The following is a 6,000-nucleotide window of genomic DNA, read 5'->3' on the forward strand; positions in this document are numbered from 1 at the left end:
CCATACAAGGCTTTCTTCAACCTACAAACAAACTTAGAATGAACAGCATGAACATAACCTGGTGGCTGCTCCATATAGACCTCTTCTTGCAAATCACCATGCAAGAAAGCATTCTTTACATCCATCTGATGTAAAGACCATCCGTTTGATGCAACCATAGCAATGACTACTCTTACAGTTTCCATCCTTGCAACCGGATTGAATGTTTCTTCATAATCAATGCCATATGTTTGTGGATACCCCTTGACAACTAATCTTGCCTTCTATTTGTTCACAAAACCATCTGCATTGTGCTTCACCTTATAAACCCACTTGCAGCCAATTGCATTCTTGTCTTTAGGCAAAGGCACCAATTCCCATGTAGCATTTGCTTCCAAGGCATCCATGGCTTTCTCCCATTTTTCTTTTCCCATGGCTTGCTCAAAAGAAGTGGGTTCTAGTTCATGTATCACTTTGACCATATAGGCATAGTGAATGGCTGTAAATCCATCATATTTCAGCCTATCCATAGGATACCTAGCTCTGGTAGACCTGCGCAAAATAGGCTCACTACCAGGTGCTCTCAAAACATCCCTTCTCTTCCTTACTCCAGGTGTAACAACAAAAGGAATGTCCAACTCATCATCAAGGCTCTGTTCTAAGCCATTGGATTCACCATCCACATAAGAGTGACTTGTATTCACATAAACCATGGGCTGATCTACTTTCTCTTTTCCTTTTTGTGATACTTGCATACCACTATCTGCATTGCTTTGAGGACATCCTCCTGATCTCAATCTGCCTGTCCATGGCGAAGTATGTGAACCACTGCTAGAGGACACTATAGGTCCACTAATATTTTGTGATTGTTGCTGTGATTTCTGTGCAGCATTACCATTTTGTGCATCTACATCATAATCACATTTATTGGTTTATACCAGCTGCTCATCTCATAAAAAACAACATCTTTGCTCACTGTAAACTTACGAGTAGAAGGGTTATAGCATCTATACCCTTTTTGCTGCAAAGAATAACCAATAAAGATGCACTTCTCAACTTTTGGATCCAACTTGGATCTCAACTCATCTGGCACATGAACATAGGCAATGCAACCAAAAACTTTCAAATGAGAAATATCTAGTTTCCTACCAGTATACCTCTCCTCTGGCATCATGCCATGTATTGCTGCAGTGGGAGTCCTGTTCATTATGTAGACTGCTGTAGCAAGTGCTTCAGCCCAATAATAATCTGGCAGGTCTTTTTCGTTGAGCATGGCACGAGATACCTCTCCAATATGCCTATTTTTCCTTTCTGCAAGTCCATTTTGCTGTGGGGTGCGGCTGCATGAATATTGTTGCTTTATGCCATGCTCCTGCAGGAAACTTGCAAACTCGTCTGAGAGGTACTCTCGCCCTCCATCTGACCTTAGGCATTTTATTTGCAGGCCTGTTTCTTTTTCAACCATAGCTTTAAAAGCTTTGAAATGCCCAAAACTTCACTTTTCTTTTTCATAAAATACACCCAAACTTTTTTGCTGTAGTCATCAATAAAAGTGACAAAATAATGACAGCCTCCAATAGATGCAACTTTAGTAGTCCACACATCAGAGTGGATTAATTCCAATGGCCTCTTACTCTCTTGAACATGTCTAGGAAATGGTTTCCTTGCATGTTTTCCAAATTAATAGGCTTCACATACCTTATGCATTTCTGCAACCTTGAACTTAGGCAATCCTGCAACAATATTTTGGGCCTGCATTAATTTAGGTCGCTGTACATTAACATGACCAATGCATTTATGCCAAATATCAATATCTGCAACTACACCGGTCCCATGTGCAAACATTGTTGCACTCAATTCAAGCATGTCCGCATCCAACGTAAACATCCTGCCCTTCTTCTTCCCTTTTGCTATCAAGCGACCTTTATTTTTCATATCCTCAACAAAGCATCCGTGAGGATTAAATCTGACCTGCAAGCCTTGCTCAACCATTTGACCAACAGAAACCAAGTTCTTGGTGATATTCGGGACATGAAATACATCAGACATGTATTTCTTTTTCCCATCCTGCATAACAAACAAATTTTACCAATTTGCACAATAGGATGTGCAGTATCATCACCAGTCTCCTCAAATCATGGTCTTTCCATTTTCCTTGCATCCTGCATCCATTCTGCATGACCTGTCATGTGGTTTGACGCACTTGAGTCAACATACCACACATCATTGCTTTCTTCTGCACTTGTCACAGAATTGGTCATGTGCTGCACCATAAACAGATGCTCATTTCTGTCATCACCCTGTCTACTAGAGGATGCATAATTGCCTTGCTGCAATTTTCCAGTCATGATGTCATTCTGCTTTTTATAGCAGTCTTTAACCATATGACCCATTTTACCACAGTAGTAGCATTCAACATTGTTGTTTGCATTTTGGCCTCTCTGCCATCCATCACGACCTCTTTGACTCCCCTTGCCTCTAAAGTTACCATGTCCTCCTCCATAGGACTGGTTTTCTTGAATTTGCTACATATTTTGATTTCTGCTACGGCCTCCAAATCCTGCGCTACCTCTGCCTCTACCTCTTCTAGCATTTGAGTAGAAGAGAGCTTCTTTTGAAGTTCCTCCTGAAGAAGATGCACCACCATTTATCTGCTCTTTAGAAATTAGAAGAGTAATCAACTCCTCAAAATTAGGAAAATTCTCACGGATGGTAATGGATGTCTAGAATTGTGCATAATCCTTTCCTAGACCATTCAAGGTCACAAAAACTAAATCATCGTCTTCCACTGGTGACCCAATAGAGGCAAGTGCATCTGCAATCTTCTTCACCTTCATGTGGTAGTCATTGATGCTCATATTTTCTCTTTGCACATTATGCAACTCCTGCTTGAGCTGCATTTTCCTGGCTTGCGTATTTGTGCTATACATTTTTGTCAAAGTATCCCACGCCTCCTTCGATGTGCTTGCATCCTGAATATGCACAATCATAGAATCTGAAATACTGATAGACAGCTAGCACATAACTTTTCTAGCTCTCTCATGCCAGCCTTTAAATGCCTACAACTCCTGTTGATTGGGAACATTAGGAATAACTGGTTCTTGTTCGGCTCCAGTAATGAACTCCCAATAGCCTTTTCCCTTAAGAAAATTCGTCATTCTAAACTTCCATGCTTGGAAGTTGTTTTTGTCAAGCTTTACAATGACAATGTGCGAAAGAGCATCAGACACCATTATAGAACACTGCAAAATATTTTGTCACTGTAAAAAAACACAACTTCTGCCTCACAAGGGCAAATCTGCAAAACTGATGAGAGTGGTATTTGACCACACAGTCACTTCCTAGTGACGATTATGCATCAACAGGTAATAAGAATGATTTTGTCACTCCCAATATCTCTGCGCATAGGCATACGATGTAATTTCTACGATAACTTTTCATTGACCTGCAAAACAGTGGTCGCACAACAAAAATAGGGCACTTTCATGAGTGCATGCGAAAAACTTCCACCACTAAAATGGGCCCCGAAATAGCCTCGAATCAAAAAAATAATTTCATTGAGGGCTTTGCCCATGCCTGTAGCATATATTGCCCTCTCGCCATACCACGAAGGGCGTTCCAATCTGAGAGAGTGCACTCTTGCACTTTTCGGCTGTGCTACCTGCAGAGATTTGCTCCCAAACTCAAAAAAAAAGGGAAGCAACACTGATCCTTTTACTAGGACACTGCAAACTTGGTTTGCTTTCTTGAGCTCCTTACCACGAACCGAGCTTTGATACCATCATGTGAAGAGAGTGGGACAGAAGGAAGGAGTCTCACTTGCAGCTTTCTCACACACACAATGGGGAATTATACACAAAGGTAGAGGCTGAAAATAGTTTTCCTCTTCTTAGTTGTGAAAGCCAAAAGAACTCTAAGTACAAAAGAATAGGTGAACCCTATATGTGGGTCTCAAAGCTAACTAAGGTGGCATACTAACTGAGCCACTAACTAGAGTACATAAAGATAGCTATCATCCAGCTATTATTCATGGGCGGTGTACCAACTGCATCTGCAGCTAACAAGTCGATGACATAGATGCACAACGGTCACCCTGGCATATCATGAGTGGAGCTCGATATATCAACATGTTTATCTTGCTGCACTTTCTCGCTTGCCTTTATAAGTCATCAAACTTGGCGTAAATGTTGGCAGAGTCTCTTATCATTTGCAACATGGCTTTTGTCGTCTTCATAGTCTCGTTTTGTGACCAAGCAGCTCGATGCATCGCGTGCGAATATGCCCTCCCTTCTTGATTCAAGAATCAGCGAAAGGACACAAAAGGCTTGGATTGCTCTTGAACGCACTTTGGAGGCCATGACTTCCACTCAAGCTCTGCCGCAACTTGGAAGATGAGTCATCGACACCCGATGCTAAATCATGAGCACCCATGCAGATTCTTATTGCTCACACACAGGCTACTCCAAGACTTGATGAGTGGCATGAGAGGAGTCGTAGTGCAATGAGGGCTAGGACTCAACTTGCTTAGTATTATGGCTGGTTGCATGAGTGTTGGAGCCCCAAGACTCAACGATGCTTAGTATTATGGCTGGTTGCATGACTTTCCCTTTAGGTTACTTGTCGTAATGAATGAATAACATGTGCCTCAAAAAAGAAATACACCAACTTTTTGGGTTTTGACATTGCAAGAGGAAACCTTCACTATAGCCTTCCCCTCATAGGTCTGGCAAAAAATGTGATGAATAGGAGGGAAGACCCTTAATATTTTGTTCGGAAGGCCACCCACTCCAAGGCTGACTGAAAAAAATTCCCTTAACGTGCAGATGAATGTGCATCGACTAACCCAAACAATATCCTTCAACCGCTACACCAATCAAACGTTTGTGACATTGAATGGCACCTGCTATATAAAAGTTGGTCGCTGGGTCATGTGAACCACCACGCCCAACAACCATCCTCCCATTCTTTTTTCTCCTCGGGTGGTGTGAACTCAGCCTAAATACCAAACCTCCCATAAGGTTTGGTATAAGGCCTTTTACAGATCACCCCCTCCTACCTAAGCACTTTCCAATGTAGGGGCACTCTGCTTAGGCGAGGGTCTTTACAGACCCGCCAACTTCTCTTGTTGCCCGCTAACAAAAAAATAGTAAATAAGAAACTTGTAAATTAATATGATTGATGGATAAGTAGATGTCCAAGCTTGGGCAGCCAAGCTTGGCCACCCAAGAAATTCATTTTGATGGGCACCTAGTAAGCGCCATGTCGGCCACCATCAACAAAAGAAAATTGCTTGGGCAGTCTATATACACACTCCACCTACCATCCTCCTCCTCATGTGCTCATAAGTTGATGGAGCAATGCCCAAGCTTGGGTGCTTCGGTCTGTGAACAGCTTAATAATAAGGGCAGGTACATACCTCTTAGGGGGGAATACTTTTTGATGAGCTTTTAGGGTTCTCCCCAAATTTCAGTGATCTTTTAGGTTTCTATCAAAAATTTTGGTGAGCTTTTTCAACCAAAATTTTTGGAAAGAGCCCTAAAATTCACCAAAATATTTTTCCCCTTCATTTAACATTATGATCTATTTTGCATTTTTGCATTTTATAGAACTGCAAAAGTCCTTAAAAATCAAAAGTTATGGCCCAAATTCAAGCCCATTTTTGTGTTCGTAAGGAATTTTGCAGTGAATGGGATAGTCTAATTTGTGCTCTCTTGGCTATGTCAGCGCACACCTTATTGCAAAGTTTGAGGCATCACTTTGTACATGGAAGGTTACCTCCCAATTTGGAGTTTTAAGTATGGGTGTTTTTACTAGGGATAGTTTCAACTTCTCATAGGAGACCTAGCACTCCTTGGTCCATCTGAAATCCAATGGCAGTCATTGAGTTCCTCTAGGGATGCAAGCCTCTCTTGGTTCTCTCCTCAAGGGTCCTTTTTTTATTTGATTGGCTTTGTTTTTTTTGCCTCTATTGCATAAATGCATCCTATCAGGGTAAAGAGCTTGCTGAGTTGCAAACCTAGT

Source organism: Dipteris shenzhenensis, chromosome 26 (assembly GCF_047967505.1).
Source record: "Dipteris shenzhenensis isolate YYH24624 ecotype China chromosome 26, Dip_SZ_1.0, whole genome shotgun sequence".
Lineage (NCBI taxonomy): Eukaryota > Viridiplantae > Streptophyta > Polypodiopsida > Gleicheniales > Dipteridaceae > Dipteris > Dipteris shenzhenensis.